General features: G+C 38.6%; 1 long non-coding RNA gene across 1 annotated transcript; it reads left to right on the top strand.

Moving 5' to 3' along the window:
- The first annotated feature begins 1498 nt into the window (after positions 1–1498).
- LOC110146804 (uncharacterized) lies at positions 1499–24478 on the top strand. The gene is made up of 5 exons (XR_002316646.2): positions 1499–1775; positions 7713–7752; positions 9241–9398; positions 16488–16585; positions 24129–24478. It is a non-coding gene; the product is annotated as an uncharacterized lncRNA (long non-coding RNA).
- The last annotated feature ends 2521 nt before the right edge of the window (positions 24479–26999 follow it).

Here is a 26999-nt window from a genome sequence, read left to right as displayed (position 1 = left end):
TTCCTTCATCCATCTTGCAAATATTCATTGAGAGCTTCCTGTATGCAAAAAAAATCTCTTGGATCTGAAAATACAGCCATTTACAACACAAATAAAATTATAAAATCTCTACCTTCATGGAATTTGCATTCTATTGGAGGAGACTGACAATAAACAAATGTAATGTAATTCCAGGAAGTTGTGAAGGCAGTGAAAAAAAAAAAAAAAACCACAGAAGAAGAAAATAGAGGACATCAGGGAGTTGCTATTTTAAGTGGCAGAGTGATGGAGAGCTGCTCTGAGGAGGGGATCTATGAACAGAGACATGGCTAAATGACATTATTTTCTGCACCACAAAAAATGTGATCTCTTTTTTAAAGGCAGGTCTTGGTTTATTTATGTCTCCCTAACATGCTTCTAGATTTACAGTCCCCAAAAGATGTTTGTATGATGAAAAGAAGAATATGATTATGAACATGAAATGAGGGGCTAGAAAGTCATGTCTGAAGTAGCAAGTGATTAATGAGAGCATTTTCCTGGGGGTTTAATTGGAAGAGACTGCAGTGAGCAACTTTTCCTCTTAACTCCTTGTATTTCAAGGCCTGGTGACCTCCTGGCCAAGAAATACACACTATCCCTCTCCCCAGTGATTTCCGTGGCTCGTGTTTTCATTGGCTAAATATATTTCAATCCACAATCCACAGCAGGGAGCCTTGGTCTGCTTTCTTTTCTTACAGGAACTTTAAAAACAGGAATGATTGTATCTGTCTACTGAATATTCCTGTAACTACCTCCAGTACCAAAGATCTTGAAAGCTGAAATGATCAAAAGGGGACTGAGTTCTGAAACTGTACTTTGCTTGTCAAGCTGGCACATTTGAGATTTAAGTCCGGGATACCTTGGTGATTTTATCACCTCACACCAACTCCTAAAAAGAATCCGCTTTTATTTATGAACGCCAAATAAAGGAGACACAGAGGCACTTGCCTTTTCTTGGTAATTGGAAAGAAAGGGAAGGCCTGGGTATTCATTCAACTTTTCATTTATATTCTTTGTCTTCTTGATGTTCAGACACTGCAAACAAATAACCAAATCTCTATCCAAACCCATAGAAAAGTTAAAGGGTAACTCTGCAAATGTAGACAGTTTCAGAAAAGTAAACCAAACTTGGACGGACCTAATGAAGTGACACTAGGAGAAAAATATGAGAACGATTTGAAATTTTTATTTAATTAAACTGTTTTGTGTTATGCCCGATGTCCGAATCCCCGAGCAGGAAGAGAGAAGGCTTCCAAGACAATGCGACATGAAAAAAAAGGGAAGTTTATTGCCGACTCGAGTCAGGGCTCCTGCCGCAACCAACGCAGTGGTGCAGGGTCAGAGAGCCCTGAGCGCACGCTGTTATCCAAATTTATAGGGTGTGCATAAGCAATTGGTAGCTGGCTTAAGCGGATTGGTTACATGTTTGCAAAGCAAACTTATTGGCCCAAACCTTTGCGGGTTTTTTTTTTTTTTCAAACTTGGGCGTTCGCGGGCTTTTTCAGCTTTCCCCTGATAGGTTCCCTCTTTCTTACTAGGCGCATGTTGATTGGCTGGCTCCAGGTGGCCTGATAATCATGTTACCCCGGAAAACCAGGCCTACTCCTAATCTAGGCTGCCTGTCATGGCGTTAGCCCTGGCAGCCTTACATTTTGCATTTCAGTGTCAGTGTATGAACTTCATGCTGAGCCTCTGTAGGTTCAAACAGGGTCACAAATGACCTGGGAAGAGTCCAAGGGCAGAAGACAGGGGCGAAGGTAGGTAGGAGAGCGACGTGTGATGCATTAAACACTTGGATTGAATGTTTGTGTTGAACTTTGATGTGGCAGCCCTCATGTCAGGTGTTGCCGATATTCAGCAAGCACACTTCTAAATATCCTGATCGGCCTTGAAGAACACCCTTTTCCCTTCCTTTTTCTCTTTTCCAACATCTCTGCTTTACTGCCCTACATACTGAAACACGCCCAGTCAGAGGTCGGACTGAAGCTATTCTCAGGCTGTAAAATTAACCAATGTGCCATTGATTGAAACCATCACTTGGAGTCCATCCTGAAGTCGACCTCAGGGAGTTCAAAATAAGTATGTGATTCTCTTTATAGACTGACATGTAAATTATGAATTTGCCTTTTAATGAAAGACACTTAATATTTTATTTCTTAGTCTGGCAAGATAGACTACCTTCAGGATGAGAAGTGTCACTCCCCACTCCTGAAGCAATGACGGACATTCTTAATCAATCTCTTCACTCCTTTTCCTGGGTCCTGGTGTTAGGCTCAGATTAATTTACAAAACACTGCTTCAGGCAGCAGCTATCAATTGGGTGGAGTAGGATTGTAATGGAAATCTTTTTACCATCTTTGCACTACATGGCATTCTGTTTTACCTTACTGACATGCATATGTCACAGCAGATTTTCTTACATGTGTATGCTTTACCTTAAAAATCATATATTTTAAATTAATAAAAGCATTAATTAAGATAATGAGTGAAGTGAGACTGCATAGTTATTGTTGCTTGGGTGAACCAGTCTTAAAATGCACCATTTAATTTACACCAGAGACCCATGTATTGGAATAGATATCAGCAAAACCTCTTTAATGTTGAGAGCCACCATTATATGGATTTTAGAAAATGATAGCAAACCAGCTTTGGAATTTGGTAAGGGAAATGGATAACTCTAAGATACAAAAATGGTTTTAAAAAAAAGCATGTGAGAGGGGATAGTGCAGAGACAGGCATGCAGAGAGAGGCATGCATGCATGCGTACTAAATTGCTTCACTCATGTCCAACTCTGTGCAACCCTATGGACTGTAGCTCACCAAGCTCTTCTGTCCATGGGATTCTCCAGGCAAGAATACTAGAGTGGGTTGCCATGCCCTCCTCCAAAGAATCTTCCTGACCCAGGGATCAAACCCAGGTCTCTTATATCTCCTGCATTGGCAGGTGGGTTCTTTACCACTAGCATAACTGCAGAGAAAGGCATAAGTGATGAAATGAGACAGTTCTTGCCCTTCCCTGAGGGCTGCCCCTCTCTCTCTTTCACACACACACACAACAGTTTTATTTAGTATTTATGATCATGAAATATACCTTGTTTTATTTGTGCCAACTTGTCTCCAGGTTTTACTGGAAAAGGCAAAATGGGCAACTTGAAAGTGATTTTGGAATCAAAATCCTTTTGTACCAATCTTGGTGTGCCACTGGTGCTTGCATGTAGAAAGTTGGGGAATTAGTTTACCAAGCAAGAAAGATAAAGTTTACCAAGCAAGGAAGTCTTGCTTTCTTCAGGAAAATGGCTGGCATGGTAATATTTATCTCTCAGGGTTTTTATGAGGATTAAATGAGTGAACTTTTCCGACCACACTTTAAAATTGTCATGTACTGAGAAATATGAGCTATCTTTGATAAATGGTAAGTGGAGTACTTATAAAATGTGAAACACCCAGTCGGTATCTATTGTTATCCATCAATACTATTATGATCATTTATTTTCAATTTTGAATTGAAGTTTTAAAATACAGAACTTTCTAGGTACTGTCAGTATCATTTATATGCAGTGTTGCTTAACTCGGGTAATACTTGAGAATATTTCTATTTCCTTTTAATTTTCTGATGTTTAATACCTTTATATACAAATCAATGCAGATTCAGCAGTGGCTTTTGTTAGAACTCTACCCACAAGTGTGAGATGCATCGTGGTCACCACAGGTTGGCCATGTGTGGGGCAGTTGTAGGGGATACTCAGTGTCCTTCAGGAAACTAAGCACTGTCCTGTCTTCAGGCTTGTCTAAAATTACATTTGGATTCCAGCTCACTGGATTCCAGTGCTCTTGTGGTTTCGCAATAGCCAAATAAATTGCAATCAGTTTATTTAATGTTTAGTCTAAGTGAGTGGGTTACATTGACTAAACACTCAAGATCTTCCCACAGAAAACTGAGTCCCTTACTGCTATCTCCATTATTTTTTTTCTTTAGAACATTTGTTAACACAACCAGCTTTCACTGTGCTAATGAAAGCAAAGTTTATTTATTTATTTATTTATTTTTCCATTTAGAAAGCAAAGTTTAGGTGCATATTACTAAGGTGAATGAGACCAGCTGTGAAATGTTACTTTTTTTTTTTTTAAATTTTTTAATTTTTTTGCATTTTATTTATTTTTCCATTTATTTTTATTAGTTGGAGGCTAATTACTTTATGATATTGTAGTGTTCATCGCAGCGCTGTTTATAATAGCCAGGACATGGAAGCAACCTAGATGCCCATCAGCAGACGAATGGATAAGGAAGCTATGGTACATATACGCAATGGAATATTACTCAGCCATTAAAAAGAAATGTTCCTTTAAAATACAAAGCAAAAGAATTGAGAGTTTTCTCAGGCTTTTAAAAGAATTCTCACCAAAATATTCTTTTCCTGAGAACTAAACAGGACTGCTCCCTTGAATCTCCACCTGGTTCCTCATTTTTTCTGCTGATAGGTTTTTTTTTCCCTCTCACTCTACTTATAGGATGGTAGCATTTGTTTCTAGTGGTTTGTCTGCTAGCACCTGTCTGCACCGTTTAACCACCCTGGACTGTGATCCATCAGACTTTACCTTGGTGCTTCTCAGGAATGACTCCCAAGCTTCTTGGGGTTGCATTCCACCATGTTCCAGTATGTGGTCAGAGAGCAATACAGTGTTCATGTGGCCTCTGCTCGTAGCAGAAGATAAGGAAGCACCTCTAGTTTATGGCCTCCCCTGTCTTCCCCTCCTGGAAGGAAACTTTTTATCATCAGGAATAGCTTGTGTGAGAGAAGTCACAGGTTGCCATCAGGTCTGTGTTCAGGGTCTTAGTGTCACTTTTTTTTTTTTTTAAGAAAATCCTGGGTCATTTTCTCTTTTCTTATATTACTTTTGTTATTATTTAAAATTTATTTATTTTTGGCTGCACTGTGGGGCATGCAGGATCTTAGTTCCCCAGCCAGGGATGCTCTCTGCAGAGCAAGTGCAGGGTCTTAACCACTAGATTGCCAGTCAAGTCCCTTAGTGTGACTTTTAAAGGGGCTCAATGTCCTGGCTGACCTCAACCCTGAGGTTCACCTGCTCCTCCAGCGTTGGTGTAGGGCTTGTTTCACTGTGCCCCACTCAGATGACAGAAGCCCTAGTGTAGAGCTTGTTTTGGGATTGGGCGCTTTTCATTCTGAAGACACAGGGGAAAATCAGAACGTGAAGTGCTGGACCTGTGTGCATGTGCACTTCTGCCTCCCATCCCCATCTTCTGAGTCCTCCCTGCTCCCAGGTGCATCACGGGAATGGAGATCATCATTTCCCATGGTGACAAATGGCACCCTTGAGTTCAACTATATCTCCTCAAGCTGAGAGTGTGATTTACATCTTTCTTCGATAAACAGGCAACTGATTTGGACCAGTATCTAGTGTGATAGTTGGATGGCATCGCTGACTCAATGGACATGAATTTGAGCCAATTCTGGGAAACAGTGAAGGACAGGGAAGCCTGGCGTGCTGTATTTCACGGGGTTGTAAAGAGTTGGACATGGCTTCGTGACTGAGCAATGACAAATAAATGGTTACTATTTATATAAAGTGTACATAGATAAGAAACTATTTCCTCCCAGCACCAAAGCCATTAGCTGATAAGCACGACAATAGCAATAATTATTTGATATGAAAATTTGTGTCTATGTGAGAAACCCAATTACAAATAGTAGAGAGGTAAAGTTCAATGTCCTGAACAGTTGGTAAATTTCATGTATCATCACAGCCGATCATGAGAACAACACACACAGGCCCACAGGTCGCCTTGCTGATCCTCAAATGGGTCAAGCAGACTTCTGCATCGGAGCCTCTTCCCTGCTCGTTCCTCTGTCTTCAATACTTTCCACCCAGCTACTTTTCTGTGTAACTCCTCTCCTTCTTCCCCCAAGTTTCTGTTCAAATATTATGTCAATAGATCACCTGCTTTGAAGCACCCTGTATAACATGGCATCTTCCTATCCCCCCCAGTCATCCTCTGTCTGTCTTAGGCGGTTTATTTCTCTTGCACAGATTGCCACCTGACATATTTTCATTCTGGCATATTGGTTTGTATGTCTTTCTTTTGTTCTTTGTTGAATTCTAAGAGACTAGAACAATGCCTTGCATAGCATAGGCACTGACTATTATTCATGGAATGAGTGAATACAGGCAGTCTGGAAGCTTTATCTTTCAACCTCACAAGGCAAGACTTATTTTTGGCACTGCTTTGGCTCTGGGATATTCTTTTTAAGAAATTAATAGTAGTCATGGAAACAATTTATTAAGTGCCTGTCATTTTCTGGTCACTTTTTTTGTATCACGTTATTTTCTCTCTCTTTCTCTCTCTCTTTTTTTTGTCTCTGGGATTCAGACCCCCAGGGCCTTTGTTCCTTAGCTTGCAAGGCCTGTTTTGCCCATAGGCATTTCCCAGTCCTCTTCGGAAATGGCTGTAGGTGTGTTTCATACCTACCTACACACATTACATACTTCCAGATAGACATGACTAGAGATTTCATAGCTTTCATTTTAAAAGTTTGGTCAGTTATGCATCAGATAGTACCTATATTATTTTATCTTTACAGGAAATCTATGATAATAATTTTATCCCCGATTAAAAAATGAGTAAAAGGTAGCTCAGAGAGGTCCAACAATCTGGCCAGGGCCACACAACAAGTAAGAAGGGAAGCCATGACATCAAACCATATCCTCGTGCCAAAGCCAAGGCTGATGCCATCTCATTAGATGAGCTCTCAGAAAAACAGCAAGCAAAGCAAAATGTTGCACTGCTTACTGAGCAAAGCTCAGCCTCATGGGCAGTAGCTAAGGGCTAGTTTAGCTAACTAGCTAGCAAAGACCTGGCTTGGAATCCTAGCTCTGCTCCTGAAAAGAGTAAGGCATCAAGCCAGCTCTCTCTTTGTCTCTCTAGCTCTAGTTTTAAAATCAACTTAATTGAGGTAAAATTAATATACACTAAAATATACCCATTTTAAGCACGCAGTTTTAATGAGTTTTGACAAATTTATGTACTTTGTAACCACTGGCACAATTAAGATATAAAACATTTTGTAAAAGATATAAAATATTTCCATCACTCCAAAAAGCTCCTTTGTGCCCCTTCACAGTCAAATTCTCACTCCCTACCTCCCTCCCCTCAAGGAATCAGGCAACTAATTCTATGCTTTGGGTCTTCAGAGATTAGTTTGTGTTTTCTAGAACTTCAGATAAATAGAATCAGGCAGTACACAGGCCTTTGTACTGCTGCTTATACTCGGCAAGATGTGTTTAGATTCACCCATGTTGTCGTGTGTACCAGAAGTTCATTTTTTAAATTGCTGAATATGCTCTGTTGTATGAAATTTATTTATTCATTCTCCCACTGATGGACATTTGATTGTTTCCAATTTAGGTTGTTATGAATAAAGCTGCTGTAACTATTTATGTGCAAGTCTTTGTGTAAACATAAGTTTTTATTTCTCTCGGGTAGAGATTTAGGAATGGACTTACTAGGTTGTCCTTGTAAACATGGGAAGTTCATGTTGAAGTTTAGAAAAAACTGCCAAACTCTTTTCAAGCATAGTTGTACCACTGAGATGTTTCCTAGCGTTGCGCTGCTCATTTGTAAAATGAAGATGTTTGATTAGATAATCTCTAAATTCCCTTCTCTTTTGTGATTCTAGGACCTGCTGTGCTAGAATTTTTACCTTTTCCTGTCTCAAGGTAGTGTAATCTGTTATTCCTTCTTTTTTAAAAAATGTATCTTTTTTGTTTGTTTGGCTATACTGTGTGGCTTCCAGGGTCTTAGTTTCTCAACTAGGGATTGAACCTGTGTCCTCATCAGTGAAAGCAGAGTCCAGTGAAGGCTCTGGACCACCAGGGAATTCCCTTCTTTCACTTATCTGAATTTCTACAGATTTGTCTTGTACCTGTTAGTATTGTTGATGATGATAATGATAAGAGAAAGTTATCATTTTTTGATAAATTTATGTGTCAAGCATAAGGCTAAGTGTTTTACCTAAATTTTTCTATCTAATCCTCACACTAAACATTTTCAGTAGATATCATTTTTATAATCTATCTTTGTGTTGAAGCAGCTAAAGATCAGAGAAGTTAAGTAATTTCCCCAAATCAACAGCATTATTAAGTGGCAGAGCTGGGAAGCAAAATTAAGTCTGTCTTGATCACTTCTAAATTACTAATTTCTAGCTTTTGCTCTGATGTCCTGGCTGATACTGCATCTTTTATACGACCCTAAGATCTACCTTGCACAATTCTGACCTCCTTCACCTTCTCTGTGTTGTTTACCAGTTTTTCTTCCACACCCTGGCATGACATCAGTGTTCAATGATCCAGCAACTTTCCAGAAGGCACCAAAAAAAAAAAAAGTAGTTTAGAGTGAGGCAAGCTTAAGATCATCTTACTTATGTCAGCTCCATTAAGTTTTCATTAACAGTCAGAATGGGGTTTCTTAAATCAGCATAATGCCAGTAAGCATTACTTTGAAAAAAGAAATGCTTAACCAATAAGATATCCTGTCTATATTTTGTCTGAATCTAGAAAGCCCAGTCACTTCAAAGCATCATAGAGGTCATTGCTATTTTGCACTGGACAATTAGCATCATCCTTCTCATCAAGTGGTGAAATTACCATGTTAGCTCTTTGCAGATCAGAACGTATTAGTGGCTCTTCATGCTTTTCTATGCAGTCATCATTAGGCATAACACGGACTCGGATACTGAATATTATCATTTAGATTAGTGAAGAATTGTGTGCATATACTAAGCATTTCCCTCTCAATTGTTTTTTCAGTATATGTAGGGCAAAAGCCAAAACTGTATCACTCTCATTCTTCACATGACCATATAATGCTTAAGTTTCACTATGTGGCTTGTGAGTAAACCATTTCTGACTTTCACATTATTTATAGTGCTTATCAAGTAATAACATAAAAAAAAATCAAGAACATTTATTGACTTCAAAGAGTCCTGATGGGACTTCTGAAATTACTTTTTCTGAAGTGACCTCTGCTCTACGCTCTACCTAGAGACTTGAGGAGTTGACTCAAATCCCCACTCCCTCATGAGTGTGTTCTGACTATTTTATTTTCACTGTTCTCAGTTTTTGAATTTCTAAATCATTTATAGTCACCTCTGGACATTTTAAAATTTAAATATGTGTTGTATTTTATCACTTGTGTTTCACTTGTAGAGAGACATCATGGAATCCAAGACAGAGTATGAACACTGAATTCAGACAAATATGGGCTTTTCCATTTAAAAATGATGTGACTCTGGGCAAACTCCATGTCTTCTATAGGACTCAGCTGCCTCATCTGGAGAAGCAGATAGCACTGCTTACAAATTATGGTAATAACAGCTGTCTCATGAGGTCCGTGCAAACCTTAAATGACTTAATACATGGAAATGGGCATGTGGAAAAAGCCAAACAAATGGGAGCCCCCCACCCTTTTCCCCTGTGGAGATTTTAAATTCCCTGTGGTAGAACCAAGTCTTATGCCTCTGGATGTATTGCGTCCATGTATTCATTTAATACAAACTTATTCAGCACTTAGCTTTGTACTGAGCAAAGAACTCAGGACCATGAACAGTCATGAACAAGCCAAGCTTCCCTTTCCTGTGGACTTATGATCTAGTTGATTGTAGACCTATACAAATGTTCACCTGACTTACGATGGTTCAATGTAAGATTTTGTTGTTTTGATTTTTAAAAATTTATTTTTTAATTTATTTTTTACTTTAAGATGATGTGAAAGCAAAATGCATTCAGTAGAAATGGTACTTGGAATTTTGATCTTTTCCCAGTCCAGCAGTATTTGGTACGAGGCGCTCTTGTAGCACTGGGCAGGAACAGGTTGCAGCTCCCAGTCAGCCCCACGGTCATGAGGGTGAACAGCCAATACACTGACAACCATCCTGGATCCAGATCCCGAGTCTGTTTTTCACTTTCAGTACAGTATCCAATAAATTACATGAGCTATTCAACACTTTATTCTAAAATAGACTTTGTGTTAAATGATTCTGCCCAACTGAAGGCTCATGAAAGTGGTATGAGCACATAGGCTAAGCTCTGATATTTAGAAGGTGAAGTGCATTAAATGTAATTTTGATATATGATATTTCCAACTTAGGGTGGCTTTAGCAGGATATAACCTCCAACTCTTGCTGGAGTAGAGAAAAAAACATATTTTTATGATGGTGCCTCTTCTCACTCACTTCATGTTTGTACTTCCATTTTTTTTTTTAAAGCTGTTGTGGGGATTATATTTTGGCAACAGAGGGGGTGTCTTGTCCATTCACATTCAATCTTTTCTAGACAGAGTCTTCTCAGATTGTGGGGTGTCAAAGGGATCAGTTATACCCCAGCAAGTAGGTCATATTCAGGGGTCAGAGTCCCCCATTTTCTGGAGGATTTCTGGAAGGGAAAGGTTACAGGTCTACAAGGGGAGGGTTACAAATCCGATGCCCTCCCAACACCACCCATACCCCTCCTGGGGTTGGGAGGGGAAATATTCCGCAAGTGTTCTCTGTGGGTGAAGCACTGCATTAGGTACCAAGAGGACTTCCCTGAAAGCTCAGCTGGTAAAGAATTCACCTCCAATGCAGGAGATCCTGGTTCGATTCCTGGGTTGGGAAGATCCCCTGGAGAAGGGATAGGCTACCCACTCCAGTATTCTTGGACTTCCCTTGTGGCTCAGCTGGTGAAGAATCCGCCTACAATGTGGGAGACCTGGGTTCGATCCCTGGGTTGGGAGAAGGGAAAGGCTACCCACTCCAGTATTCTGGCCTGAAGAATTCCATGTCAGACACAACTGAGTGACTTTCACTTTAGGTACCAAGAATAATTTTGCATTGAAGAAACATGTGATTTAGACAGGAAATCAACTTACATGCATTTAATTGAAAAGGTAAATTGTAACACAGAGCAAGATCATTTCAAGTAAGAGGAGGCCCAGAGCAACTAAAATTACTAGATAAAATATAAAATTCTTTCATAAAAGCATTGAAGATGTAACATGGGATGGCAAGGAATTATTTAAGAGCTCTGGTTTAGAGAGTTGAGCAGATCACTGCTTCAACTTTGAGGACATTTGCTGATCTAGTTTAAATTAAGCTGTCAAACACAGCTGTGGGTTTGAAGGGCTCAGTATGAAGGGGAACCAAAACACACCAAGTTCGTAGTCAGATCTGGTCACTGTCACAAGCAATGCTGGGCAGATGGATCAGTAGAAGCTGAGTGAAGTCTGAGGCTTAAGTTCAACCTAAGTAGAACACCTAGGTGCTAGTTGTAGGCAGAGAAGAAATTCTCAGTGTAAAGCCTTGGACTAGACCAAGCGCTCAGACGAGCGCCAACAGGTTCAGAATGGAGAGTGGGAGACAAAACTTGGGCTTTTAGTTGGGGATGGGTTTGAGCAGCTGGATCTTTTAAAGCCAGTGGGCCAGGCTGAATATCTCTAGGCATTCCTCATTTGACTGTGCTTCATTTCATTGCACTTTAAAGACACTGCATTGTTTTTTTTTTTTTAATAAGTGGATGGTTTGTGGCAACCCTGCACCAGGCAAGCTGTCAGCACCATTTTTTTTTTCAATAGCATTTGCTCACTTTGTGTCTCTGTGTCACATTTTGGTAATTCTCACAATATTTCAAGCTTTTTATTTCTAAGTCTTCAAGATTCCTCCATGTTTTAGCAGGTGTCAGAATTTCATTTCTTTCTAATGCTGAATTATATATATATATATATATATATATATATATGTATGTATGTATAAACACTTTGTTTATCCATCCATCAGTGGACACTTGCATTGCATTGCTTTCATCTTTTGGTTGTGTATAATGTTACTATGAAGGGTGCAAATAGAATATACAAATATCTGTTTGAGTGTCTACTTCAGATTCTTTGACGCATATATTCAGGAGTGGAATTGTTGGATCATATGGTAATTCTGGGGCTTGCTCGGTGGCTCAGCGGTAAAGAATCTGCCTGCAATGTGGGAGACCTGGGTTCGACCCCTGGGTCAGGAAGATCCCCTGGAGGAGGGCATAGCAACCCACTCCAGTATTCTTGCCTGGAGCATACCATGAGCAGAGGAGTCTGGTGGGCTGCAGTCCATGGGGTTTCAAAGAGTTGGACACGACTAAAGCAACAGCATGCAACACACTTGGTAATTGTATGTTTAATTTTTTGTTCAGCTCAGTTCAGTTGATCATTCGTGTCTGACTCTTTGTGACCCCATGGACTGCAGCACCCCAGGCCTCCCTGTCCATTACCAATTCCCAGAGTTTATTCAGACTCATGTCCATTGAGTCAGTGATGTCATCCAACCATCTCATCCTCTGTCATCCCCTTCTCCTCCTGCCCTCAATCTTTCCCAGCATCAGGGTCTTTTCCAATGAGTCAGTTCTTCACATGAGGTGGCCAAAGTATTGGAGTTTCAGCTTCAACATCAGTTCTTCCAGTGAACATCCAGGACTGATTTCCTTTAGGATGGACTGGTTGGATCTCCTTGCAGTCCAAGGGACTCTCAAGAGTCTTCTCCAACACCACAGTTCAAAAGCATCAATTCTTTGGCGCTCAGCTTTCTTTATAGTCCAACTCACATCCATACATGACTACTGGAAAAACCATATCCCTGTCTAGACGGACAGTTGTTGGCAAAGTAACGTCTCTGTTTTTTAATGTGCTATCTAGGTTGGTCATAACTTTCCTTCCAAAGAGTAAATGTCTTTTAATTTCATAGGAACTGCCATATTCCTAGAAATATTTTAAAATATTGATGCCTAGTGGGATCCAGTCCTCCAGACTTGTTTCTTTATCTTCCAAGTCATTTTAATGTGCACTCAAGATACAGAACCACCGCCAGAGCCAACAGTGAGGTTTCAGCTTCCTCTTCTCTGATCAAGTTTTTCCATTGTTATCGTATTTGTGATGGTGCTTTGTGATCAGTGATCTTTAATGTTTATACTATGGCTCACTGAAGACTCACATGATTGTTATCATTTTTTAGCAGTAAAATATTTTAAAATTAAGGTTTGTGCATTAATTATAATAAAATACAATTAAAAATGCATAAAGGTATGTATTTTTAAGACATAATGCTTTATATACTTAACAGACTACAGTACAGTATATACATAAATTTTATGCGCACTAGGAAATCAAAACGTTTCTGTGACTCACTCTATTGTGATATTCACATTATTGTGGTTTTCTGGAACTAAACCTGCAATATCTCTGAGGCATGTCTGTAATATAAAACAATAACGAAGGAAAAGACTTTTCAGCATGTGAGGCTTGTATTATCAGCAATGTTTGATGAAATGTTAACATCTGGTCCCCATTTTATTCCCTTCCCCCAATTCCAGCTATATTAAAGAGTTAAATGTAAAATGTCCACTTATTATCACAAAAAAGAAAAACTTCAAAGAAATATGTTATCATGTATTTCTGGAATAGTGAAGATTTTCTACATTTAAAAGCAATGTTAACTATCAAGAAGAAAATATTAAGAGAAGTAATTCTACTAAAAGCAAAAAACCTTACATTTAAAAGCAAAACAAAATATTGGTAATATATTTGCAGTAAATATAACCAAGGGTTAATATTTTAAAACAAAAAGAATATACTAAATCTAAATAAAATGCTAAGATCCCAATAGGTAGTAAACATGAAGAGATATTAATTTAAAAATATAACTAGATAAACTAAAGGATATGTTAACATTGATATTTGTTGTTGTTATGTCCGACTCTTTGCAACCCCATGAACTGCAGCATAACAGGCTTCCCTGTCCTTCACTGTATCCGAGAGTTTGCTCAAATTCATGCCCATTGAGTCAGTGATGCCATCCAATCATTTTATCCTCTGTCACCCACTTCTCCTCTTGCCCTCAGTCTTTCCCAGCATCAGGATCTTTTCCAATGAGTCGACTCTTTGCATCAGTATTGGAGCTTCAGCATCAGTCCCTCCAATGAATATTCAGGGCTGATTTCCTTTAGGATTGACTGGCTTGATCTCCTTGCTGTCCAGGGGAATCTTAAGAGTCTTCTCAAGCACCACCATTCTAAAGCATCAGTTCTTCAGTGCTCAGCCTTCTTTACGGTCCAGCTCTCACATCTGTACATGACCACTGGAAAAACTACGTGTGTGCTTAGTAGCTCATTTGTGCTCAATTCTTTGCAACCCCGTGGATTATAGCCCACCAGGCTCCTGGGTCCATGGAATTCTCCAGGCAAGAATATTGGAGTGGGTTGCTATTTCCATCTTCAGAGGATCTTCCCCACCCAGGGACTGACCTGGGTCTCCTGCATTGCAGGCAGATTCCTTACCGTGGGACCCACCAGGAAAAACTGTAGCTTTGACTACAATGGACCTTTGTCAGCAAAGTGATATCTCTCTTTTTTAATATGCTGTCTAGGTTTGTCATAAGTATTATCTAATATCTAATATTATAATATTAGATAATATTTATTGAATATTTATTATATGCTAGATGCCATGTTATGTACTTTGCCCATATTATTTTATTTAATCCCCACAAATCTTTAAACTAGGTTCTATTAAGATCCTAGGTTTATAGATGAGTAAGTAACAGGAGAGGTTAGGTGGCTTTGTGGCTGAGTTTTCTCTCTCAGTTCTTTTTGTATTTATCATATTTGTGTGTGTGCTCAGTTGCTAAGTCATGTCCAGCTCTTTGAGGCCCTGTGGACTGTAGCCCACCAAGCTCCTCTGTCCATGGGATTTCCCAGATAAGCATCCTGGAGAGGTTGCCATTTCTTTTTCCAGATCTTCCTGACCCAGGGGTTGAACCTGAGTCTCCTGCTTGGCAGGCAGATTCTTTACCACTGAGTCACCAGGGAAGCCCTTTTTGGAATTAGCCTGTTGTTATTCTCATTATCTTTATCAATAAGTAATAATCGTGTATTATGCACACATGCATGCTAAGTCACTTCAGTCGTGTCCAACTCTTTGCGACCCTGTGGACTATAATTCACCAGGTTCCTCTGTCCATGGGATTCTCCAGGCAAGAATACTGGAGTGGGTTGCCATGTCCTCCTCCAGGGGATCTTCCCAACCCAGGGATTGAACCATCATCTCTTTAATCTCCTACATTGGCAGGCAGGTTCCTGGCAGGCTACAGTTCATGGGATTGCAAGAGTCGGACACAACTTAGCACTATCTTTCTTTTTTTTCTTTACCACTAGCACAACCTGGGAAGCCCCATTGTTTATCATAATCTATAGAAATAGTGTCAGACTCATTTCATTTTACAGTATTACCTTTAGCAGATTCTAGCATATTAGAGTTATCTAATTTAGGGATACTATGAACCAATAAAATAGGTACTTCAAATTATTGAATTAGAATACAATATTATATAAAATTCAAGCTTTTCTATGTAATTTATAGGATCTGATTTTAAAAAGCTACATGATTTTAGGATTACAATCTTAAATTTCTTTTGGAACCTTAGGCAAAAAACTTGGGAAAAATTTTTAGAGAGGTAGTGACAAGAGAAAATTCTTTTTTTGGTCTGTGTAGCGTATTTTTGTTTGTTTAATTGTTTTGCTTTGCTTTTGGTCTATTCTTGCCAATTTTAAAGCCTCCCCCCTTTAAAAAATTACCCTTCTTTTTAACTCCTAAAGGCCAAGAGTTTAATTTTCAATTAGCTTTATAGAAGTCCATATGCATTGCATAGATTTGGTAAATATACTTGACAGATGATAATTTCAGAAAATTTTGTTTATTTAAGCTGACGAAAAAAAAAAAAGACTTGCAAACCAATTGATTCCAACATCTGTCATGTTTGGACAGAGTGTTTAAACCACAGTTTGAATGTAAATTGAGTTTTGGCTGGCAAACAGGTTCATATTTCAGAAATGGTTTACCTCAAGAACATTTTGAGGATAAATGTTTTTTACCTTTTCCAAACGTTTATGCTAATTCAAGCATGGATGAGTTTAAAGGCAGAGGAGAAAGCTCTTGGCGAGGGAGGGATTAAAGACAGTGGTGAGAAGATTGTACCACTATTATCCCAGCATGAAGACGTGCATATTTGAAGTCTCTTTTCCCTTCTTAACTCTTATCAAACCAGTCAACCAGTCTTATAAATTCACTGTCTACAGTGTCTGTCCATTGCTTCCTTTCTTCCCTGATTTACATTGCTAGTATCCCAATTTAGTCCCCGACCCCCTAACTTAACCTAGGCTATTAAAATAACTTAATATTTCATTTCCTTGATTCTGGTTTCTCCTACCTTCATTCTGTCTCACTCAGGGCACCAGACACGTTTTCTTAAAGGACAGCCTTCCCCATCTTGCTCTCCCACACAGAATTTTTATGACTTTCTTTAAGTTTGAATTCCTTAGCCGATACTGCAAATTTCTACATCTAATTGGTGATGCCACACATTCGGTCTAATTTGCCGGCTTTTCAGGTGTTTCCAGCAGTCTGAGATGGCGAGACGTTCCCACTTGTGTTCTTACTACTCTCCAAGCATATTTTACACAATCCTGGCTGTGTGGTTTTGTTCAGGTAATTATCCATTTTCTCAAATTTGGTTTTCCATTTTAATAATATATTTTAGGAAGGCAGAGAGGTTGTATAAAGTTTGTCTAGATTCCTGAGCCTAGGTGTTGCGTCTTCCTCCTTTTTTAAATAGACTATTTTTTCAGGGAAGTTTTATGTTTATAGCAAAATTGAGTGGAAAGTACACAGAGTTCCCATACAACCCTTCCTCCCACACATATACAAACTTTCCTACTATAAACACCCCAAATCAGAGCCACGCACTCGTCACAGCTGATAGACCTACATCAAAATTATCCAAAACTGTCATTTACATCAGGGTTCATTCACTCTTAGTGTTGAACATTCTTTGGGATTGGACCCATGTATAACAGCATCTATCTTCCATTTTAATATCACACAGAACAATTTCACTGCCCTAAGATTCCTCTGTGCTTTTCTTTTTTAAAAAATAACTTTGACTTCTAGCCTCTTCTCTAAAATAAGTTATTTATTTATTTATTGACTGTGCTGGGTCTTTGTTGCTGTGTGCAGGCTTCTCATTGCACTGAAAACCACATTACTTAGCTGTGTTAGAGAATACACAAGGCAAAGAAACTGCTTTAAACATGAAACTTGAAAAAAATGACAATGCCAGGGAGAAAACATCTTTGCATTATTCCCCTCTTATGAGCACATGTACAAATCTGATTTGTAATATGAGCAGCAGACTTTTTGAATGAGGAAAAAGATTAATATGTGCAAGTGCGTGATGTATGATACAAAAAAGAATGGAAAAGCCACATGCTTGTTCTAATAAATTAAAGAGCCAGCATAAAATAAGAGGTGTTTTTGATCATCTCAGTCCAGAAAGAGACAAGAACAATTCTCAAATAAGGTTTCATTTAGCCTTTCTACATCCGTATACATAGTACCTCAATTTTATAAAGTACACATAAAGAGTAGGGCCCCAAATTGGCAATTAAATATCCAACATTTACTTATTTGCTAGTCTGGGTTGCTTTATAATGGTCTGTTGTTTTGACGCCTGATAAAAAAAAACCTCTAAGGTTAGCAAAACTTGGCAAATAGACTTACAAAATTGGGAGTTAGACTGGATTTGAATGTAGGCTTGGGAAGTTGATATGCTTGAACCTCATCTTCACATGAAAATATTTAGACACTTTGCTGGATTCATTAGTAAATAGAGGTAGAATAGCTAGCACAGAACTCAACATTCAATAGTGGATGGGGATAAATCTTATTGAGAGGACAATGTGGTGGAAATAACCTAGACTGGGGATCTGCATGAATTTTATCTGGTCCTGATTGGAGGATTGGCTTTTGAGGGATATTTGTGTCATCTTTCCCACCTTCAATTTCCTCGTCTCTAAAATGAGAAAACTGGACGAGATCAGCTGGTTAAACATTTTTATAGTAACCCAACCCTTTGTGTAAATGAAGTCTTAAACAAAAGGTCAGTGTTTGGAAAATGATAAAAGCAGAGCTGGTAGGGTTAAACCTAGCAAGTGGGGCCAGAACCAACCCCTCGACCTCCCCTCTTACCACCTCCCAGGACTGCCCAAGCACCTCCTATGACATCTTGGACTCAACAGAGCCTGGGAATAGATGATTGCCGAGATGCTCTGAACAGGTCTTTCTGCTCTGTGGATGTGTCTACAGTATAATGGCTTGATGATTTTTTTTTTTTTAAATTAAACCAACAGTTTATTGTGTCTCTCTCAGAAAGAGCCCAGACAGTATTCTTTATAACAAGAATGATGGAATGATGCAGTCTATCTTAACAATTAAATATGCTTAGTGACCATTGCTCAAAACTCATTAAAGAATGAACCAAAATGCCATAAGAGTGTGACTTGGTGACTCAGACAAGAAAGAATCTGCCTGCAATGTGGGAGACCTGGTTTGATCCCTGGGTTGGGAAGATCCCCTGGAGAAAGAAATGGCTCACCACTCCAGTATTCTTGCCTGGAGAATTGCATGGACAGAGGAGCCTGGTGGGCTACAGTCTGTGAGGTCACAAAGAGTCGGACACAACTAACACTTTCACTTCACTTTCATATCTCCAATCAGTCCCATACAATCATAGCTATCATAACTGGCAAAGTGGAAACAGTGTATGTATTTTTAACCTGTCACTTGATTTCCATCAGAGAGATGTTATCAACTCCATATAGGTCAAAGAAGAATTCCCAAAGTGAATAATTATTAAAGTTTTTGTGGAATATCCTCAATTCTAATCAGATTTAATTAACTGGATACTAGAGAGTGAAAAAGTTGACTTAAAACTCAACATTCAGAAAACTAAGATCATGGCATCCAGTCCCATCACTTTGTGGCAAATAGATGGGGAAACAAGGGAAACAGTGAGAGACTTTATTTTCTTGGGCTCTCAAATCACTGCAGATGGTCATTGCAGCCATGAAATTAAAAGACACTTGCTCCTTGGAAGAAAAGTTATGACCAACCTAGACTGCATATTAAAAAGCAGAGACATTACTTTGCTAACAAAGGTCCATCTAGTTAAAGCTATGGTTTTTCCAGTAGTCATGTATGGATGTGAGATTTGGACTCTAAAGTAAGCTGAATGCTGAAGAATTGATGCTTTTGAACTGTGGTGTTGGAGAAGACCCTTGAGAGTCTCTTGGACTGCAAGGAGATCCAACCAGTCTACCCTAAAGGAATTCAGTCCTGAATATTTGTTGGAAGGACTGATGCTGAAGCTGAAACTACAATACTTTGGCCACCTCTTGCAAAGAACTGACTCATTGGAAAAGACCTTGATGCTGGGAAGATAGAAGGCAGGAGGAAAAGGGGATGACAGAGGATGAGATGGTTGGATGGCATCACCAACACGATGGACATGAGATTGAGCAAGCTCCGGGAGTTGGTGATGGACAGGGAAGCCCGGGGTGCTGCAGTCCATGGGGTTGCAAAGAGTCAGACATGACCAAGTGACTGAACCGAACTGAGATTCTACTCTCACTTTATCTTCAAATTCCCCTTTATAGGAGGAGCCATTACAGTCATTTTACAGATGTGGAAAATGTAACTTCATCTTCAAAGAGATCTGAAATCACATAGGCTATTAAGTGGCAAGGCCAATCTGCAAGCCCAGTTTTCATGAGACCATGTTCAGTCCTCTTTTTATAAGTCATAAAAGCCAGGGAAGATACAGACAGAAAAATGTAAACACTTTCCTTTACCAAGAGTGTGTTTTTCCTAATCTGCTTGAGAATCCAAAGTATTTCAGAGACTCTCTCTGAATCATCTGATGACACAGAGTTCATAAGGATTCAGGTCTATCTGGATTTTTCAAAAGCATGATGGGTAAATAGTCTTTATGTTTCAAATTATAGTGCAAACATTTCCATCCTGATATTAATATTTATGGATTTTTTTGAGTTTCAATGAATAGTTCTCCTGATAATTCCTAAATCTTCAGAAAAACCTTGCTTTCATAAGTAACAAATTGTGTTATTATCCACATCTGTTCTCGTTTTCTATAGGCTTAAAAAGTCCCTATTTATTATGGGAGCCAAAAGAAATCACTCTTCACCAGTGTCTATCGAATTCTGGCTCATTTTCTCACTTAATTCTTTATTCGCCAATGAAATGCTTATCCAAAATAAATAAGGGACCTACTAAACTGCAGTGATTAACTTGCAATGAGTCTCAGATTCCATTCACTTACGGAAATGGAATAAAATCCAACACTTTAGTTATACTGTTGTGATGTCAGTGGCCCAATTAGGCTGTTAGAACTGCAGGAGTTACTATTTTAATATCACATTAGCACATCATTAACTTGAACCATACCAAAGCAGTATGAAAATGAACAATTTTCATTTTTTAAAAGAGACAATATGAACTTTTCCTGCTGCTTAAATTTGTTTCACGTGTCTATTGGGATGGGGGTGGTAACAGAGGATATGTAGAGTGCAGTTACATTTTAAATTAATAACAAGTTGCTCTTGAAAAGTGTGTATATTTAGAAATTAAATCTAGGGTATATTTTTAAAATGAAAAATTAGATGAATCCTTATATATTAAATTTTTTGGTATGCCTTTGTCTGTATAATTTTGTATAGCTTTGTTAGCTGCCTGAAAATCTTTTCTGGATCAAGATGGGTTAGAAATAAGCAAATAAGCAAATACATGAAACACTCTTTTCTATTTCCAAATTATGCCTATTGACTGAAGTTCTAAAGAAATATTTTGAATGGATGATTGCTATTATCTATGTGGCCAAATTATTATTATTTTTTAATTTGACACACATATCCCATTTTATTTTTATTATAATTTCAAATTGTAAAGTACTTTACAATTTCTAGTTGATGCAGTGGTAAAGAATCCATCTACCAATGTGGGAGACTCAGGTTCAATTCCTGGGTTGGGAAGATACCCTGGAGGAGGAAATGGCAACCCACTCCAGTATTCTCACCTGGAAAATTCCATGGACAGAGGATCCTGGCAGGCTATAGTCCATGGGTTCGGAAAGAGTCAGACACAACTGAGCATACATGCACTTACAATTTCTAAAGCACTTGAACAGATAATAGCATTATTTCATCTTCATGTTACCTTGTGATATGGTCAGAGCAAATATCCACCTCTTCATTACACAGATGAGGAAATTGGGTTTTGACAATTTAATGCTAAATGACATCCTAGGTCAACACAAATCCATTTCCATTGTTTGTTTCTGCATGACTTTGGAAAAATTACTACTCAATGCCTCAGTTTTGACATCTGTAAAATGGGAACAAGCAGATAAGTATTGCTTGTAAGATTGTTGTGGGGAATAAATGAGATAGTCCATAAAACTCTTAGTATAGCACCTGAAACATGGCAAATATCTATAACTACTAACTGCTGTTATTATCATAGTTTTTGAAAGAAAACTGCTAAAGATAATTAAACTACAGAATGAAATTATAATACAGTATGAAACTGTTTTCACGCTGTTGCTACGATACTCGTATAACATTACTTGTATTATGTTAATTGTCCACAAATTTTCTTTAGATTGATTTGCTCAGAATTGTTTCTGACCCCTTTACTCCTGGGGTTCATTTTCTTTCTTGCTGATGTGTGTCCTTCTGTCCTTTCATGAGGGCCTGGGAGGAGTAAAGATGTTTATATTTTGTACATCTGAGAAAAGCCACAATTTTTGCCTTCATTCCGAAATGACGGTTTAGCTGGGGGGAGACTCTGGCTGTAGCCAGTGGGAAGGCTGGCGTACTTCTGACTATTGCTCCTCGGGTGGCCATCCATCCTTTCTCTCCGGGAACTCTCAGGACCGGGTGAAGAGTCTGGTTGTCCTTCCTGCTCTGCACTTGCGCTATTGCGCACTGATGGAGGACCTTACCTTTATTGATTACATTTGATGTTAAGCTACCACTTTGAATTGGATGCTTGTGGATATATTGAAGTTAGCATCACTTAAAGGAAAATATTCTTTCCCACCATTTCCTGTATTATTTTCTCCTGGAACGCCTATTAAGGCGTATGTTAGAACTTCTCATTCCATACTTCCTATCTCTAAATTTGCAATAGTATTTTCTCATGACTTAATTTTTCAGTTAAATATTTTACCTGCATTCTGGGTGATTTTCTCAGATCTGTTTGTATTCTCTCTTTAGCTGTGCTTAGTCTAATTCTTTATTTATAGAATTTCTATTTAGTTGTTTAAAATCTGCTTTTTTCTTTTTAAAAATAATCATTTGCTCTTCTTTGCCTTATTTTCTCTTCCTTTATCCCTTGAATAATTAAACATACTGTTTGTAATACTGCATTCTGTTTGCTCTATCCTGAAATTCCTTGGGTATAATTTCTCTTGTAGTTTCTCCTTCTGATATTCTTCCATTTGGGCGTGGTAGGTTATGGTCTGTGCGCACGTATGGCATGACAGTGCTATGTGGGCATCCCATGCATGCCCCAAGTGGTCGTAGAGTTTTTATAAGGACAATGTCATACATGCCTTTCTGGAACCCTGGAGAAGATAACAGTTTCGTGCTGATGTTTACTCCAGTTCTGGGCTTGAAATGTCCAAACTCTTTGGGCCATGTAGGAGTTCGGGTCCCATGGGCAGTACAGACTCAAGGCTGCAGAATCTAGCAGCATAATCTGCTTTTATCCTTGGCCTTGATGTGGACCTTGGTCCTGCTTGCTGTGGTGTGGTGATTCAATGCTGGCATAGTGCCTCACACAAAATGCATTACCAAATGAATGCTTATTGAATGAAAATTTGCAGAACTAGCCTTCATAAGCACCACTTTTACAAGGCTAGAAACTCCTCTGAACTTATTGGCTTTAGTTGTTTCTTATGATTGTTTACATTCTATGTGTCCTTAAAGAATTGTGTTCGTTTCTATGAAAGTTGCTTGATAGTGCAGTTTTGCGTGCTAAGTCGCTTCAGTTGTGTCCGACTCTTCACGACCCCATGGACTGTAGCCCACCAGGCTCTTCTGCCCATGGGATTCTCCAAGCAAGAATACTGGAGTGGGTTGCTGTGCCCTCCTTCAGCGGATCTTCCAGATCCAGGGATCGAACCTGTGTCTCTTGTGTCTCCTGCGTTGGCAGGATGGGACCTTTACCACTGGTGCCACCTGGGAAGTTTTATCCTTCATTAAATTATCATTTTTTTCCTTTTTTTTTTTTTCCATTGAAAGATAATTGCTTTACAATATTGCACTGGTTTCTGCCATACGTCAACATGAATTAGCCACAGGGATACATGTGTCCCTTCCCTCTTGAACCTCCCTCCCATCTCCCGCCCCATCCCACCCCATCCCACCCCGTCCCACCCCCTCCCACCCCCCTAGATTTAGCGGAGCACTGGGCTGAGCTCCCTGTATCACACGACAAATCTCACTGGCTGTCTATTTTACTTGGGTGATGTATATGTTTCCATTCTACTCTCTGAATCTGTGTCACCGTCTCCCTCCCATACTGTGTCCACGAGTTTGTTCTCTATGTCTTTTGTCTCCATTGCTGCCCTGCAAATAGGTTCATCAGTACCATCTTTCTAGATTCCATATACATCCATCGAATTATCTTTAAATTTAAAAAATTGAAGCTGAAACTGGAAATTCTAGAAATTAGCATCTGAAGACCCCTCTATCAGTTCTTCTTACCCATCCTACCCCTTTAGTAACAATGTGCAAGTTTCCAGAAAGATGCTGCTTGTTGTTCTTAAACTATGCGGTTATACAGTTCAAATATTTTATATTTGTTTTATATTGTTTTATATCAGATCACTAAAAATCAGGCCCAGCCTTAAGTTAGAAAATAAATAGTCTTGAAAAGTAGCCTGAATATCTTGACCACTTTTTGATAAGGGTTTGCTGAAACTTATGAAGGACCAGAATAAAGAAGTTGGCTTTGCAAAGGAAACTTCCACACAGAAACTGATTTTAATTGAGGGCAACTAAAAAGAGAAATTTTCATGAATTGAGGTATGGAGAAGTCATTTTGACTTATACAAGAGTTAAGTTGAATTTCATGCTAACTACAACAGCCTATTTTCTTGCCTATCAAACAGACACTGCACATCTGCTTTAATTACTAAAGAAAATGACACATCGACCTGAAGTAAAGAATGTCCATGTTAAAACGAAGGATTACAAGTTCCCCTTCCTGAGACACCAAAGATTGTGCTTCCCTTCCAGGCACCAGGGTCATACTGACCCACTGTGGACATGTTGGGTTTCTTTTTTTTTGGAAATCTTGAAGATATGTATCCCTGACTTGTTTAAAGTTTGTTCTGACAAGATATAAAACTGTGCTGAAAACCAGGCTTCTTGGGAGCAGTTTCTCAGAGTAACCTGGGAAGTTGACTGCCGGCCTATATAGTCTTAAGTTTGGCTCAAATAAAACTCTTTTTTATTCTTATTATTGACTGATTACTGATTATTTTCATTGACACAATATTAATACTGTTCTAATGTATTTATGGTTGCTGGTACAAGATATAGGGGAAAAGTTGCTGAAAAGAAAAAGAAGCCAGCAAAGCTACAGAGAATTTAATTAGTCTATTAATTAATTAGTCTATTAATGTAGCTGTCCCAGTGCTCTCTTTACATTTGTAGCACTTGGATTCTGATATAAAAGCACATGAAACTAGTAAGGAAATAGCTTTGAATCCCACTCTTAGCAGTATAAAAATATAACAACCATTGTCCCTAAAAAGTCTAACAACATTTACATTAGCTGTGTTATTATTGAGCAAGTGGAATTAGTAATGTGCTATTAACTATTTTCACCAAGTTCTGGTAGATATGGTTATCAACCCCATCAAACAGCTAAGGGGTAGAGAGAAAAAATGGAATTTGGCGATATAAGAACCAGATTCCTGTCTCTTTTTTGCTGGTTAGATGCTGTGAGAGCTTGGGTGTTGAAATTCTTTATTCCTTTGCTTCCTTTCCCCCAAAATGAGGATAATGAGACCTCCTCCACAGAGTTATGGCAAGGATTAAGTAACATAATACCTCTAAAGATACTTCGCAAACTTGAAGCAGCAGCTATCAAAGCGAGGTCCTTGGTTCTGCCATGTGGACCTCACCTGGGGACTTAAAAGAAATGCAAATTCTTGACTGGTTCCTGGTCCTAGTTCCTTCCCAAGTTCTTTCCCAAAGTCCTAGTTCTTAGGACACCCTTATGGCCCTAAAAAATTCCCTTTTTCACTTAAGCTAGGCTCAATGCTTTTGAATTAGCTGCAGTGAATCATCTCGCTGAGTGAAGGAGAACATCCACAGGCAACTCAGCTCCTCTCCCATGGGACTGTTGGATCTATGACCTTTTTCTCTGCCTGCCCAAGATCCTTTTATAGTCCATCAACTTCCTTTCTTTATCCTTTCCTCTGCAGTAAACTTGGATGTTTGGATGCTGGATTAGTTATGTGCTTATTTTTTCACGTTTCTCTCTCCATCTCTACACATCTGCACACCCCTCCCCCGCCCCCACCCCTGCACCTTCATGCACATTTTTTTTTAAACATTTTGTAAATTTCCAGGTTTTGACAAAGTTCCAGTCATCATCCTCAAACATCCTTACCACAGGTTGAAATTCTCTGAATTTCATTGCTCTAAAATAGTAAATTACTTGCTCATGCAGTTAAACAAAATGTGAAATTCTTTGCCAAATCCCTATTGTGTAGACCTTAAACATTCCAGTTTTATCTGCTTTCCTGTCCCACCAGATATCAAGACTGACACACTCCATATCTCATCTCATAACTTCTCAAGGATGAGTGAACTATGTTCAAAAATAGAATTATGGAAATTCAGAGTTGGAAGATATCCAACTTTTTCCCCTTGCAGGGGTCCCTGTTACAAACTTCCTGCTTTTTGGCCATCTAACCTCTTATACAAGTGCAGTGATGGAGAGTTTTGTGGCTTTCATAATGAGTGCTTCCTTCCATTAAAATAAAACCTACCTCTTTGTCACATCCAAACTTGGCCCCCGTAGAACCCTTTAGAGCAAATATATTCCCTGTGTTCTACAACAGCATCATCTCTCAATTTTTCTTTCTTAGGGTAAATGATATCGACCACCTTTTAAAAAATGTTTTAGATTTATTTTTTTATTGAGACATTATCATTATATACCATTATACAAGTCTCACATGTACATTATATTTCTATTCCTGTATACCCTTTGGTATGCTCATCACTAGAAGTGATCTCGATGCAAAAAGACCTTCTCTAAGACATGTTATAGTAAAATCATCAAAAGTCCTTTAAGTGTTTTTTGTTAAGTGGGTTTATGGGGTCATATTCCTTAACATTTTCTTGTGACTATGACCATATTTCACAGTGCCTTTTTAAAATGTGGCCCTTGAAAATTGAACATAATAATTGGAATGTGATCTGAATGTCCATCTTTCTGGAAGTATATAAGGACTATATTTTGCAAAGACTTTTATCATCTTGTTGGCTCCTAAGATCTTTTTCTTTTTATGTTGTTAAGACTTCTGAATTCTACAGTAGGAGTTTAAAACAAGAAATGTAGGACTTATGTAACTACCATCACAATAGTAGTATATAATTAAGAAAATTTGTCACCTTACACTTTCTCTGTACCCACTGACTTAGCTGCACCTTACCCTCATCTCCTCCCTATTTTTATAGGCTAAGTTGACCTTCTTTTTTAACCAAAACTAACCTCTCCACCCATGTAATTCACTCTTTTCTTTCTCTCTGGGAGCTTGCCTTAATTCTTTTTTTTTTTTTTCTATTTTTCTGGCTTTGCCACTTTTACTTCTAAACTATTTCAAATCTCTTCCATTACAAATGAAACAATCTGTCTTATAGCAACTACCTTATCTCTTTCCTTTCTTTTATTACCAAGTGTCTTTAAGAAAGTGCATGCTACACTTACTCACCTATCATTTATTTTTTAAAATATACTTTAA

The sequence above is a fragment of the Odocoileus virginianus genome, chromosome 24 (genome assembly GCF_023699985.2).
Source record: "Odocoileus virginianus isolate 20LAN1187 ecotype Illinois chromosome 24, Ovbor_1.2, whole genome shotgun sequence".
Lineage (NCBI taxonomy): Eukaryota > Metazoa > Chordata > Mammalia > Artiodactyla > Cervidae > Odocoileus > Odocoileus virginianus.
The sequence above is the reverse complement of the archived record's forward strand: the minus strand, read 5'-3'. Positions and strand labels throughout refer to the sequence as shown.